General features: G+C 34.5%; 1 protein-coding gene and 1 long non-coding RNA gene across 3 annotated transcripts in view; one reads left to right on the top strand and one right to left on the bottom strand.

Annotated features, from left to right (window-relative positions):
• Nucleotides 1–7,537, bottom strand: part of LOC115216386 (cullin-2) — a 66,314-nt gene extending 58,777 nt beyond the window's left edge. Inside the window, exons 1-2 of one of the 2 annotated variants that reach the window (XM_036506419.1) lie at nucleotides 7,367–7,537; nucleotides 5,569–5,639 (exon numbers count right to left, since the gene is read on the bottom strand). The gene's annotated coding sequence lies outside the window, so the exon portion shown is untranslated. The remainder of the gene's footprint in view (nucleotides 1–5,568; nucleotides 5,640–7,366) is intronic. The other variant, XM_029785679.2, reaches the window with a different exon arrangement.
• Nucleotides 510–16,163, top strand: part of LOC118765065 — a 20,352-nt gene continuing 4,698 nt past the window's right edge. The window contains exons 1-2 of the long non-coding RNA XR_005000914.1: nucleotides 510–520; nucleotides 623–624. This is a non-coding gene — a long non-coding RNA (uncharacterized LOC118765065). The remainder of the gene's footprint in view (nucleotides 521–622; nucleotides 625–16,163) is intronic.

A 16,163-nucleotide genomic window follows, 5' to 3' on the forward strand; every position in this document is an offset into this window, starting at 1 on the left:
TCTTGGATATATATATTCCCTCAGCATACCTCTATGGCTAGACACTCTTCCTTCTCTTCTCAATCAACTTCAGGGCCCTCAAAACCAATGGGGTAGCTTCGGGCAATTCTTTTAGACTTTATAAGATACACCATCTAAACCTGTTGCTGGGGTAGGTCTTACCACTTTTGTCACTTCTCTCAAGCAAAATTCCTTCAAATTGAATTCTGCCATTGGCTTGCATAATGTTATCAGCACATTGCATGGACCAACCCAATGGTTGGCCTTTTCTGATGATACTCATATGTTCATTGATGGTGTCTTCGGAACATGTGAAGCACCCAGACCTCTTCTGAATGAGCAGTTTTGTAAACATATTGAAATTAGCCAGGAAAGTAGTTCTCTTCTTGTCAATCTCATCCCCTCTTTCTATCTACCTCTTCCTCCCTCTCTGCTTTCTTCCATGATTGTCTACTCAGGTCAATTTCAGGAGCACCTTCCTAAGGGTTGCCCATGTATGTATATATTGTTACAGTACACGGTTCAAATCATGCTTCATCACGTGGTTTATATCCAATATTCAGCAACAGTGATATGTCCATGTAAGAATTGTACTAGTTTCAGTTCTGCTCTGTGTGTCAAGCAGTTTTCAAAAAGAAACAAAGATAATTCGTTTATCAATTAGTTGTTTCTCTTGTAATCGGTAAACGTTTCAATTCTATGATGTAAGGGAGACAATCACAGGATTTATTGAGGTTATTTGCTCTTATATACTGTTACATGTACAGACAAATGGGGTAACTTCTTTTTCTACTGTTACACAGGAGAAAAAGAGGAGTTTTTAGTTCTGTAAGATATATTATGAAGAAGTGTCCTCGGGTATTTTGGTAATGAAAGGTTTACCATTTGCCTTTGGATTAATCCAGTGGTCACTAGAATTTTAACAGATATTTGTGAAAATTATAGCATCCTCCAAAGCATTGTATTCAAGTATTAAGATACTTTTTTGATGTTATTGTGTAGTATGTCTTCACTTCTTTTCTGTGTACAACTTGTTCCAAAAATATATTGGCTGGTTAGTATAGTCTGTGTGGTTACCTTTGAGTTTACAGACATATTTTGGTAGAACTGCTGACAAGCTTTTGTTTTTGTTTTTGAAGGAAGTAGTGTGATTTGCACAGCATTGCTTGAAACTTCCATCAAATATTAAAAATCTTGGTTTCAGTGTGTAGGCATGATTCTTTTACTTTGTTCTTTAACTGTGAGTGTAGATTGTTATTATGCATTTACTGTTGAGAGTACTACTATACGAGGTGCATTCCAAAAGTTTTGAGATGTAGATTATTGTAAGTTTTGTATGTCATTACAGTACATCTAATAAGCTGACCTACCAATTTTTATTATTCTAGACTGAAGGAAACAGCTGTAACGATACTTTAAACACACCCTACTAATCACTGCTGACTAGTATGCAGAATGCAGTCAGGATTTGAAGATAATTTAGAAGTTTGCTATGCAATAAAGTTTTGTGTTAAATTTGGCAAAACACTACAGACACTTATGAAATGCTCCAGACTGCTTATAGATTTAACTTGTATGGGCTGAGCATCTGCTTTATGCTGGCACAAGAAGCTAGACAAAGTAAGTCCACTGAGCAGCTCATGATGATCTTTTTCTTTTCGAAAGCAAGGAAGTTTTGAAGGTGTTGAGGAAGAGATTTCATCACAAAAGGTCAGAGATCTTCCACTCGGGTCAATAGCACCTACACTGGGACAATGTACTACTCTACAATTCCATCACGGTAACCAACTACTTGACAGAGATGGACATCAGAAATGTCCCTCACCCTTCCTACAGTCCAGACCTTGCTCCCTGTGACTTTTGGTTGATCCCCAAGCTGAAGATGAAGGAGGCTATTACAAGGGTTCTGGACACCCTAACTTTGGAGAACTTTCATGGGTCCTTCACAAAGAGGTTGGAGCACGACAAGTGTATTGAAATCAGCGGATCCTACTTTGAAGGAGATTTAGAGTTTTATTCTTTTACTTGTTTCAGTCATTTCACTGCCATGTTGGAGCACCGCCTTAAAATCAATGTTTCTCCTGAAAAACTCTCAAAACTTGTAGGTCACTTTCACGTAATTTGTACTTTAAACATAGTCCTGTAACTATGCTGACTGGGAAAATGCTTATCTATCAACTTGAGAAATTCTTAGTCTTTACATTTAGAGAGAAGGGTGTGAGTGAAGAATACATATTCTGGTGTTTATTCTTGGGTCAAAGAGGTTGGTAAGTTAGGTGTCTAACTAATCTATGTATTGATGAATCCACTATTTGCTAAAGCATTATTGTAAGGTTCAGTTCAATCAAAGAACTTTTGACAATGGAGGTTTTTATTTGAATGTTTTTAACTAAGAGTTATATTTGAATGTTTTAGAAGTTTACTTTAGGGTTTGTCTGAATAAGTAAATCAAGGGTGATATCCAGAAAGTTAACCTGCGGAAAGTACTAATCAGTTCTTTTTTCTAAACCTATATCAGATACGGATATTGACATGGGTAGTTACAGCTAGACCATCATCCCAGTTTATACCAATGTAATGGTTACTAAATTTGAGAATGTTTACAACTGTATCTTCATTAGTTTAGGTAACATCAAAAGTTTTCTATTCATTACACAACAGTGGTAAAACTGACAACCATCTTAATACTTCGAACCTTTGTACTGTAATAATATATATATGCACTCAACAAACATACTGAGTTTTCTATTTATTCTATGCTATTACAATCTGCTACAGTATTTTGCATAGACACAGCTATACAATAACAGGATGGCTGGTGAGACACCAAATGTACTAGGGCCTACTCCACAAAAAAAAAAAAAAAAAAAAAAACCAACAGCAAAAATACTTAGATTATTCAGTTAAGAATATCCCAAACCCATTAAATATCATTTGCTCTTAGGACAGTGGTTGGTGAGGTCAGAAAGATTACCCTTCTAGAGAATGGGACACACTGATTGAATGTTTATAGATTTAAAGACAGATTGTTGTAGAAAGAAAAAACTTGAAAACTTAGTGGTGCTCTCTGAGGTGTACTGTTTGAGTACAATGGAAGGGATTTTGTTATGACCTTGTTGGTTTCTGTACTTAGTATACATGTGTACTTGATGAAGAAAGTTGTAGAATGAAGAAGTAAAATTTTGATAGAGTTGTACTTATATGTGTGCAATGTAAAGTTGTATATGCAGTTGGTAGTAAACATGGGAACTGTCTTTGCAAGAATACTACCTACAGAGCAATGATTTTGAAGAGTGGTAGATAGGGGGATTTAGCAATGTTAGAAGAGATCCTTTTGGCAAATGACAAGGATAAGCTGCAATTTTGAAGGCTTGAAAACTATGTAATGCATAAAACTATTTAATGCTTCATGAATGGTAGTCTTGCATAAGTTGCAGTAGTAGGTAGAAGCTACTCAAAAAGTAAAGATGGGTGATTTTAGCAAAACTGCAGAATATTTGCTGAAATGTTAAAGGCTTTAGATGGAATTCCTATTAAACAAGCTACTTACTTATTTAATCAAGTCTATGAAGAAAGGTATCTCCAGTAATTGGTATCTACTATTACAAATAGAAAGATGCACTAAATGCAGTAACATTAAAGAATTCTTAAGTTAACAGTTCAAAGAATCGGTGCAAAGTTAATGCAAGACTGAGTTAGATTTGATCAGATATATTTCAGGTTCGTACCAGGACATGGAAATACATTTTAAGATGTTTCTGGTGAGAAAACTTAAAGAGAAAAGTTCTTCATCCATTACAAGCAATGATACCTAGCATCTGTTAACATGAATAACAGTCCACTGTTCTACAATGTAACAGATACAAAGAAGGTAATCTGTGGATGAACAGCCAGTGAGAAAATTCAGCATTCAGTCAGAATTGATAATGAATCCAGTAATTTTTCAAACAGGTTCATATGGATTGTTTTTTTTTATATATAATCCTTGACATCACATAGTACTTCAAGCTAGAAATACTAGGGAGCTTCTATGTAGCCAATAACTTCGCTCACATTATAGAATCTGTTAAAAAATTGTTGGAAAAGCTTGAAACTTGAAAGAATGTCTATTGGAACCTTCCAGATATGTTACTCACTTATGAGTTTCATTCATATGTCATCAGTTTGATCTCAAATTGGCCTATTGCAGGCTCTCAAATCTGACACATTATTGATTCAAGCATACCCTCAAGGTTTGCATATGAAAAACCGACACAAAAGCAGGCCTTTAGCACAAGAGTAATTACCAAGAGATCCAGCCTTGAAATGAAAGCAAATTACCTATGATGCAATTAGAGCTGGAGATGGTTTTGGTGAGATTGTGAAAACAAAAACAATAGAAAGGATATTTAAAGCTTTGTTATTTCTTCAGGGACTAATGAGTTTTTCCTCTTGGTGGCAAGAGATGGAGATATACAGCAACTGGAGAGAAAAGATGTAGAAATAAAGAACACTGATAATCTACCATACAGGTCAAGTACAAATGAGTCGAGGAAGAAGCTAAGGTATCAAAAGCATTGATCAGTGTGCAGGAAAGACAGCTGTGAATATGTAATGTAGTTGGGTGACACATACTAGTTGAAAAACTGTTATCAGTTGATGGTGAAGCACATCTGTAGTGAAAAAGACCAAGAAAAATATGGGAAGAAATGATAAGGTGAAATTTGTGAAAGTTGGGCCCTTTAATGAAATAAAGCATGACTGAGTAAATGATGACATGCTACATTGCAGACTTGTCCAGCTAATATGAGAAAACAGATGTTAAAATGCTGACAGTAGTGAAACAATTGGAGAAAATAAATTTGATGGAGTATGACCTGTGAGAATGAAAAATTCTAAAGAATGTTGTGCTGGCCTTCAACAGAAAAATAGCCTTATAAAAGAATTATTCAAGCTATCTTTTCTTACAACCATACTTCTTTGTATTTTAGTTTGAACAATGAAGAAATTATATGAAAAACAGTGCAATAACTGAGAAAATGGCTACAGCAAAACACAGAACTGAGATGAACTTTGTCATCGCTTCTGCTTCTAATACTGTTCCAGCTATCTCATTGTATCACATTTCATACACGCTATTGAAAATACATATTATTATTTAAGCCTTCCTTCTCAAAAAATACATCCTTCCAAATTCTTTCTTGCAAGCATCAAGAACATTAATCATACAAAATCTTACATTTCTCAGTTTAGGAGGGCATTAAAAGTGAAACTATCAGACTAACAATTTAAAAACATAACGCTTGGTAGAAAAAACATTTTAAAGCTGAATTTTGGCTGAATGTAAAGCAAAACACTACTAGAGACCCATCAGAAACAAATACAGTAAACAAATAGAAACCAAACCCGAATATGACAGTCCAGAAAACAATTTGAAACACTTGGTACCTCAGCTTGGAGAGTTTCAGAGCTTTATCATTCAATCCGGTCAACTCTGACTAGCTTAAAAGTAATATTTGTTCAAACCGGCGTAACTGAGCATAATCAACATATATCTAAGTGAAAAATCCATGTCAGTTTTTCTCTCATCTTTCTTACTGGAATAGCTGACATCTGTTATCAAACTTCCGCCGAAGAATTTTATATCGAAAATCTACTCCCTAAATAATAAATAAATCATAGAAATTAAAAACTTTATCGTAATAAGTTAAACATATTTTCTAAAATGATAATGTTTTGTGTTGTCAGTTATATATATTACACACACATTATATTCATAGACGTTCTTTTCCCAAATATTTATATTCAACAAGAATTTTCTTCATTTAAATTCTAAATTATCATATGTTTTAAAACCATTACAAGAGAACATACGTGTACGAAAATAAATATCAATAACATATTGTACCCTTCTTCGCAAAAACTGGCCTGTTACAAAATAATCTGAGGGAGCCCTAACGTGGTATTTCGATCTGCTAGAAACAGCCGTGAAATACCCCTACCGTCTTAAAGCACATACACACATTGGATAATATAGTCGTGACTCTAATGTCTACACTAAAAAAAAAAAAATTATTAGATAATCACGACTGGAACGCCTTTGATTATAAGGTCTGCTGAATCAGGACGACGGGAATTTAATAGTGGAAACAAAAACGTGTTTCAAAGGGGGAAATCTAAATAGAATTGAGTCGAAGCAGAATTAGATGGAGAAAGAAACAGTTTGACAGCGTTTGGGAGAATGTGTTGAAGATCGGCTTTTGAAAAGCAACAACTAGATTACAGATGATAAATAAGCGATGGTTGTAAAGATAGTTAAAATAACTGGTTATGGACACCGAAATGATATTTTTTATTAAGATAACCGTCTATAATTTTACCTTTAAGGGAATGGTTGTATAATTAAATTAAGGTGAAGCGATAGACAGGCTAAAACAATCTCTAAAAAAATATTGTTCGCTATAAACAATTACAAAAAAAAAATCTGTAGTTATCACTAAAATAGTTATTCGGAGTATCAATTTCACATCGGTAAAAAAAACTCAAGCGGTGAAGAACTTAAAAGAACCATCTAAATAAAAGCACTTCTTAACATGAAATATACAAGTAAAAAGATTACGAAACAAAATGCAAATAGTTGATAAACACATAAGATGAAGCTAAATTAAAATATATTTACTTAGCAAAGAGATTTGTGAATCTGTGTTGCAAGACACCTTATGTGAACTCGTGTGTCGAAACAGATATTGTTGCATTTACCTAAACAAAAGGACATATCTTAATATGAGAAAAATTGAAGATGAAATGCTTGACAGTAATGTCTTTCACAAAAATAATGATCACCTTTAATCAATCAACTATATTCTGGTATAATCGAAATTAATTATAATACTGAAATCTAACGGGGAAAGTCGAGACTTAATTAAAATTAGGGTGGAATTAATCTTTGTAAACTGAGAAATAATTAACCATAGATTCTAGTAAACAGAGAAATGATCTATTACGGAAAAACTTAAATTTAAATTTAATCATCGGATTAAAATAGTTATTTTACATATTCTCCGAAAACTCATAATGATGAATTGACAAGTAGACCCGCATTTTATGATCACGTGCTAAGTTTTCGGTATAGGCAACTTGGTTGGAGAGCCAGCATCAAAAACCCTAGATAGGTGTGGTTCTGGATAATAACTGTTGCAGATGTATTTGGAATGGATTCATAGTGATAACAGTACCCCCAATGTCTTAGCAGGGCGGAAGCTGAATTGTAATACCCCCTCCCCATCCTCATGTCTTATACTACAAATAATCAATTGCAATGAAACTATTTTCCTGCTCCTCACGGCAGAGTACTTATACGATATAATCAATAAAAATATTTCCTCACCTGAGACTCTACTGAGGGTCGAAGGTGTGAGAGAAGCGATGTCGACAACTCGAAAGTTAAGGTAACGACGGTAAACCCGACCACTTACAGGCGTTCAACGCCATATTACTTAACGTTTGTGTCGGCGAGATGTAGTGAGATCTCGATTATCATCACCATGGAAGATTGGGAACGGTGCCACGCGATCTTTGTCAGCCACAACTACTGACACCCTATATAGGAAAAATCAAAATTAAAGAGATTTCAATATTTTGTTTTTGTTTTTACAAATACTTTATAATGAAAACCATTAAAATTTTCGCGAAATTTTTTAAAGGGAAAATATCTGATGATTTATCAGGTTGTTAAAGATCGAAAGAAAAAATTTACTTCTACAGAGATTTTTAAATGTTAATAAATTGAGATTTGATGTAACTATGGTAACCTTCGAATAATATTAGGGGATTCCTCTACGACAGGTTACAGGTAAGCCTATAACCATTAATACTTTATTGAAGTAGAAGATCGTAGCATGATTGTCCCACTACTTCATCAAGATAACTGACTATTCAATATACTATAATCTGTTTTAACCATGTCAACACAATTTCAGATTCAGGTAAGAGGTTAGAAAGATGTCAACTTGATACTCAGTTCTTTGATTTATCACCAGCCTTTAATAAGTTTTCAAAAAATTTAAGGACGAATTGATGCTGTTTTTAGAAAGTCAATCATTATGGGGTTGTCTTTTTCCCAAATATCAGTTATATGTCTGATACATGGAAGAAATATGCCCAGTAAATGTAAGATATGAACATATAATAATAATAATCTTTTCTTATTTTGGCACAAGGCCAGCAAATTTGAGAGGTTGAGTAAGTCAATGGCATTGACCCCCATGCTCAAATGGTACTTATTTTATTGACCCTGAAAGGATAAAAGGCAAAACTTACTTTTAGCAACATTTAAACTCAGAATGTGAAGTCAGAAGAAATGCCACTAAGGATTTTGTATGGTGCAGTAATGATTCTGCCAACTCACCATCTTATGAACATATAATAATAATAATAAATTGGATACAGATGTGCAAGATAACATTCCCTGGATGAGCTCTAGATGCATTAACAGTAATTTGATCTGCAGTCATTAGATGTTTTGTATCTTTCAGCATCAGACACCCTCATCCAGGCAACCCAGCCAAGTTTAATCAGATTGACACATGCACACTAATGAAAGTGTGATTCTGTACTGTGATATCATCAAACAATATAAACATGCATATATAAACGGGCGCAGGAGTGGCTGTGTGGTAAGTAGCTTGTTTACCAACCACATGATTCCGGGTTCAGTCCCACTGCGTGGCACCTTGGGCAAGTGTCTTCTGCTTTAGCCTCAGGCCGACCAAAGCCTTGTGAGTGGATTTGGTGGACAGAAACTGAAAGAAGCCCGTCGTATATATGAATATATATATATGCGTGTCTGTGTTTGTCTTCCTAGCATTGCTTGACAACCGATGCTGGTGTGTTTATGTCCCCGTTACTTAGCGGTTCAGCAAAAGCGACCGATAGAATAAGTACTGGGCTTACAAAAGAATAAGTCCCGGGGTCAAGTTGCTTGATTAAAAGTGGTGCTCCAGCATGGCCACAGTCAAATGACTGAAACAAGTAAAAGATAAAAGATGCAATTAAGAGATAAGCTTGTTGTGCAGCCTCCAAGTCAGCTTTGACTGAACAAACCTATTGTTTGAAATATACCATGCCTCTGGTAGGCTGAGGACGACAATATTCAATGATGAACTGTATAGGTACTATGTGGCAGTCAGGGCATATATTCTTTCCAATATTCAGTCTATTTCTGTATGTCTGTAGATTCTGGTGATAACTCCCATGTGAGTGAAATTTTATTGACAGAAACTAAATCGAAGTTTGTTAAAAGGACTAGTCCTGTCCTTGAGTGAAGACTTAACCTGTTACTAAGTTTAATATCACCTGGTCCTCTGTTGTAAGCATTCAGTCCAACTCTCCAAGGCTGAAGATAACTTCCCCTCTTCCACCAGCCAGTCTTCATTACTCTAAAAAGAGTCATGAGCACTGTCCTTTTTTTCTCTGAGTGATATAAAAATAAAAAGAACAGTTCATTCTAGAAGACTTCATAAAAAACAGGTTTCAGGTATTTTGCAAGAAAATGAAGGAACCTTGGTCAGATCAGTTTGAGCAAAGCTATAACATGGTGGGAGCTGTTCAAATAAGCAATTAGGTAATTTGGATCTTTTCCTTTTAAACAGCACTTTGTAACATAATTTCTAGATAACTAAAAAGTTTTAAACTTTGTATACTGGTAGAATGTGTTTATAAAGCATCATTTTCTCTTGGCTTTATTGAGAAAATTCTATAGGTTGTAACATATTTCGTCTAAAATTTCTTGCATTTCGGCAATTTTAACCAATCAATTACCTCCATTGACGTAAATAACATTCTGTGCATAATGAATATGTCTCTCCTTTAAGAAATAGATTGGGTTTATTTACATTTGTGAAGAAAAACGATACCCTTCCCCCACCCCTAACTAACCCTAAATCTAAAATAGATTGAAATGCAATAGATCGATACTAGGGTTATAATTATGGGTGACAATTTCATTTGACACCGCTATGGAAATGGGATTTTTTTCTAGCGGTGTCAAATGAAAATTTCACCCATAATTATGGCCCTAGTATCAATCTATTGCATTCCAATCTATTTTAGATTTAGGGTTAGTGTTGGGGGAAGGGTATCTTTTTTCTTCACAAATGTAAATAAACCCAATCTGTTTCTTAAAGGAGGGACATATTCATTATGCACAGAATGTTATTTATGTCAATGGAGGTAATTGATTGGTTAAAATTGCCGAAATGCTCAAAATTTCAGACAAAATATGTTACAGCCTATAGAATTTTCTCAACAAAGCCAAGAGAAAATGATGTTTTATAAACACATTCTACCAGTATACGAAGTTTAAAACTTTTTAATTACCTAGAAATTATGTTACAAAGTGCCGTTCAAAAGGAAAAGATCCGGTAATTTATATGTGAACATCCATTATTGTAGATCTTGCCTTCCAAAAGGTCAGGTTGTTTTCATTTTCTGAAAGAACTAAAAGTTTGTTGGGACAATATTCTCTACTAGAATGATCAAATATGTTATTGTTATCATTCTAGACTCATGAAAATATGCCTCAGATGCACTAGCTACCACCCTCAGTAAATGTACTGCACTGGATGACAGCCAAACTGGTTAACACAGATTCAAGAAATAATAGATTTCCTCCACAGCAGACTTGAGCTTTCTGGAATTCAGAATTTCCATATTTTAGAGCTTCATTAGCAACAACCCTTTTTTTCTGTTCAGGCTTTGTTCACTGGAAGCTTTAAGGCTTATTACTATTGCCATCCATAACAATACACTATACTTCTTTCCATGGCACACCTGAAAAGGTTATTGCTGCGAAAGTTCTGATTTTCTCTGTATCTTCATCATCGTTGTCATTGTCATCATCATCATTTAACATCCATTTTCCATTTTCCAAACCATCCAGCTTCTCATTGACTCTTATCAAGATCTACTCAAAAAAGTGAAAAAAAGAAAGCTGAAATGGTATGGCCATATAACAAGATCCAATGACTTTGCAAAAAATATTCAAGAAACTGTGGAGGGAAGAAGAGATGATCAAAGAAAAAGATGGACAGATAGTATCAAGGAACAGACAGGCAAATTGTTTACAAAGCCCTGATCCCTGATTCTGTAATGACAATGTTTCTACAACTCCATTAGAGTTGAGAGCCCAAAGCAAGATGTGTTATATCACAGCTAGCTTAGTGACAAACAGGCTCCCTTTACCTTTTTCATGGCTACTCCATACTTTCTCCACCCTGGCCTATCTGACATTCTTACTGCATCTTACATAGTAGACCTACAGATTATTAATACACTCCCCACAAGCATCTCCTGCACACTCATAATCATCATCATCGTTGTTTTTAACATCCATTTTTCCATGTTGGCTTGGGTTAGATGAAGCTCATTGAGACAAATTTCTATGGCTGGATGTTGTTACTGTTGCAACAAGACAGTTGTGGACCATTTCTTGTTTTTTAAGTAAGATTGTTTTTCACTTAAGTGGTCCTCATACATCCACCAAACTACAGAAAAGTCGTCCACCAGGGAAAAAAAATTTCGCTGTCTTTTATTCTGACAATGCTAAAGATGACACATGAAACTGACATCCATGCACACAAATTCTCTCTCACACACGTTTATACATACATACATACATACATATATTAAGTATATAAATAGGTGCAGGTTGTGTTGTTAAAAAGTTTGTTTCCAAACCATGTTGTTTCAGGTTCAATCTCACAGCAAGACACCATGGGTCTTCTACAAGAGCTTTGAGCTGCCCAAGGCCTTGCAAATGAATTTGGTAAACAAAAATTGTATGAAGCCCATTGTATATTCTTTTATTCTCTTGCTTCTTTCAATCATTAGACTATGGCCACTAAGTTACAGGGACATAAACACACCAACATTGGTTATCAAGCAGTGGTGGTAGGAAAACACAGACACAAAGGCCACACATACATACATGCATGCACACACACTCACACACATATATATAGAATACTGTTCCATGAAGGTAAGAACATCAAAATAAGTACTCCATCTGGCGAGAGATAAATATTGTTTAATGAACACAGTATATATTTTTATGAGCTACTTATTGTTTCATGTGGTGAAAACAACACAGACAGCGTTTTATAACATGTCTGATGTATTCATGCAATCTTCAGGCTATGGTTACAAACAATATACAAGCTAAAGCAGGAGGATAGAAAAAGAGAAAATATGAGAAAAGGTGGAAAACTGAAAATACCAAAAAGTAAAAAAGCAAAAGGGAGGGGGAGGATTGGAGTTATGTCCCCTTTGACTAAGAACTCCACCACACTGGTGAATTCCAGATCTGAAGTTTTCAGTAGATGTAAGCATCTGGATAACTTCCTGTTGGCAAACTTTCTGAATTGAGCAGCTTTTCCAGTGTTTTCGTCCTTCCATATTTTACATCAGCCTTCTCATCTTTTCTCCTATTTTAGCTTGTAGACACCAGATGTGTTATAAAATACTGTCTGAATCATTTTCATTGCATGAAATTATTAGTAGCTCATAAAAATATATACTCTGTTCATTATATAAAGCAAGTAAGTAACAAGGATGTCCAGGTTTCAATGAATTATGGCCGTTTCAAGCTGCTCCATTTAATTGACCAATGCAAACATTACATCAGTTTGAAAGAAACTGCTCTCCTCAGATGCAAGACAACCATATAGATTTCCAATATAAAGGATAAACCAATTTTTAGCACAATTTACATCAATGCTAGAAACCAAAACACTTACATTGCTCCCCTTTGCTATGCTTGTGGCAGAATGAATTTAGGGAAAAAATATATTTCTAAAACCTAGTGTAATTTAGAGAGTAGCAGAGGAAAATAGTAGGGATCAAGAAAAAGGAATGGTGAGATAGTTAATTTATATTTATCTTTATTTTATTTATAAGATTTTATGCAGCATATAGCTGGCAGAAACGTTAGTGCACTGGGCGAAATGCGTAGCCGTATTTTGTCTGCCGTTACGTTCTGAGTTCAAATTCCGCCGAGGTTGACTTTACCTTTCATCCTTTCGGGGTCGGATCCGTTTGTCTGTCCTTGTTTGTCCCCTCTATGTTTAGCGCCTTGTGGGCAATAAAGAAATATATAGCCTACAACCCTTTAGAGTTAAATTCATTGGGAGTTGACAGTTAAGTTCCAGTTGATGGTGATAAATTAATTAATATCAGATACTCTCCTCCCGACCTTTATTTTACTGGAACCATATATCTAGCTTTATCAACACACATATATAAAATGTTCACAGGTAATGGATATTTATACATTTTGTTCCAGTCAGCTTACATGTGTGTCTGATAAAATTTTGGAGAGACCCAATTCCCAAGTGCAATAATCACATTAATTGCTCCATAATGGATCAATTGAATAAAGTAGAGCACAGGCTTACTCCTTTAACTTCTTCAGAGCTACAGCATACTGGCTGCCAAGCAACAAGTTTGACCAAAAGGGTGGTAGTAGTAACTAGGTAATCTATTTTAAGCATGTAATTGACCAGTGCCAAACTGGCCGCAAGGAAGGGGATCAACTATCATAGTACGCATCAAAGTTCTGCATATATATATGACCAGGAAAAAAAGTAGAAATTTAATATCTCACTATTTTGTTTAGGATTTCTTTATTCACAATTGTTTCATATGATGGACATGGGTGCAGCGGGGAGCAAATTTAAAATTACTAAATGTTGAAGCATTGGTAAAAGGAATGGAGTTATTTATGTTATGAAGTGAAGACCACCTAAACTATTCAGACAAAGAGAACAAGCCACTATTCTCCATATAGAAAGATATTCAGCTTCCAATCAATAATACAGACGAGATTACTAGTAAATTGGTTTCATAAAAATATAATATAATAAAGGGATCTTTTTGCTTTGACCGGCAGATTTTTTAAAATAATTTCTTTGTAATTAAACACTTTTAAACTTTGTATACTGGTAGAATGTATTACATAAAACATCTTTTTCTCTTGGCTTTCTTGAGAAAATTCTGTAGTTTGTAAGCTATTTGTTGTTTAATAAAAAGACTGAAAGGAGATCTGCAATTAAATAACTTTACTCAACACTTTGCAACTGAATCAGTGGAGGCAAAGATGCCTCTCATTTACTTGACAATTTATGCAGCACATTGCAGAAATCACAATCTAAGTGTATGCCAAAGAAAACTCTTACGCTGTTGTACCATTGAATTACAAATAATGTTCATCTTCTATGCTCAGATGACTCCACAGCTTCCAAGGGTACAAGTATTCATCTTTGCTTAGATATAATGACAAAATTGTGGGCGCTAAGTCCCCATGAAGGGGTCTTTCTAACTTGTAAGAAGATGAAATTTTATAAATATTACTTCATTTGTATCTAATATCTATGGTTAAAATTTCATCAACAGCAAAAATATATGAATTGTCATGGCAGTTGTGGCCCTTATGCATAGAATATAACTTCCAAATTTCATAAAGATCCATTCAGTGAGAAATTGAATATTAATTTGATTAATATGAATTGAAAACCAGTGGTGTAGCATATAAGACCACAGCGGATCTTCTTCTAGCAAAATGGATGTCCACTGTTAATGGTTCATCCCTCTTATATAATAGTTTGACTTTAATAGTTTCAGTATTAAAGTGAAAGTATCTAACATTACAATAGAGAGATGTTTTTGTTTCACTTTTAACACGTAATACTGAAATAGTGGAGAAGATATGATATTGCTGTGGGCTCACCCTAGGCAAGACGTTAGAAATTTTTTTGCCCATGACACTACATGGACCCTAAGTAAGGCATGTGTAAAATTTGAATGAAATTGGTTGAGTAGTTCTCAAGTTTTAGGGATTCACACGGACAGACAGACACACACACATTCTCAGTTTTATATATATAGATATATACTTTATGTGTGTGTGTGTAAATATATATATAGATTCAGATGAATATGGTACTTAAGTTGAGGCACCAGAATTTAGTATGGGATTATCCATACAATTTCAAAGTAACATGATTAAAATCAAAATAAACAACAAGGATATCTAGAGGTAATGCAGTACGATCACTTCATGCAACTCCATTTAATTGGACAATGCAATCATTACATCAATTTAAAATGCAGAGCAATCTTCAGCTGCACAAAGACATAGAATTTAATTAAATTAGAACAGATGGACACATTAGTATAATTATACCTAAAATCTCCAAGAAGTTAAGGAGATAAACAAAGAACATGCTGTCTCACTCCAGTTTAGAAGTTACTGAATTTTCCAAGAAGATATACATTGTTACAAACTCTGCTTGTTACTGATTTTTTGTTTTTATGGGGTTAGTTTTAATTTATAGATTAGTTTATCAAATCCCTTCTACATCTAAGGCTGAAAAAACAGAGGGCAGTATCTGTTAGGGGTAAGGCTGAGGGAGCAGACAGACATCATAGTTGGTATAGTCATAAAAATCAAGATTTATTAGAAATAATATCAAGAGGTTTGGTAAAGGAAAACTTAAAACGAGATGTTAGCTGATAATTCAGGGGGTCGCCCACTAGCAGACTATTGATAATGAAACAGGGGAAATCTTATCATGTTGTACTATAGTTAAATATTATCCTGAATAAATGACAGGAGTTAGTGGTAAGATGTAAAATTTTTTTAACAAGACCTTTAGGTCACTTCCTTGATAATTAATCATTTGAATAAATGGATATGAATACGCCCACACACCTTCCTACTCCAAAGGTTTAGAGACAAAAGTATATTTAAATTAAAAAGTAATTGTCAAATTTCTTGGATCTTTTCTGTTTGAATTAATTTCATATTCAGTGTAATGGTGTAGTTTTATATGCTAATCAATGCCATGGAATTCATTTCACCATAAATCAATAAATAAATAGTTATTAGCTTTTAAAGTTTGGAAATTTGGGGTAATTTTAGCCAGTCATAAGCTACAGACACATTCATGCCTGTTTCCATAGTAAGAAGCCAAACACAAGAACTCATTTGTCTGTGAGAAAGCAGATGTTGACAAATATATTCTACTCATTGGGGCGGTCATGAGACATGCTAAAAATAACAGCTAAATAGGCCTTAAATCACGTACCCCCAATTTTTTTGTTTTTGCTTAATCATATGAGTTCCCATA

The sequence above is a fragment of the Octopus sinensis genome, linkage group LG10, assembly GCF_006345805.1.
Source record: "Octopus sinensis linkage group LG10, ASM634580v1, whole genome shotgun sequence".
NCBI classification, from domain to species: Eukaryota; Metazoa; Mollusca; class Cephalopoda; order Octopoda; family Octopodidae; genus Octopus; species Octopus sinensis.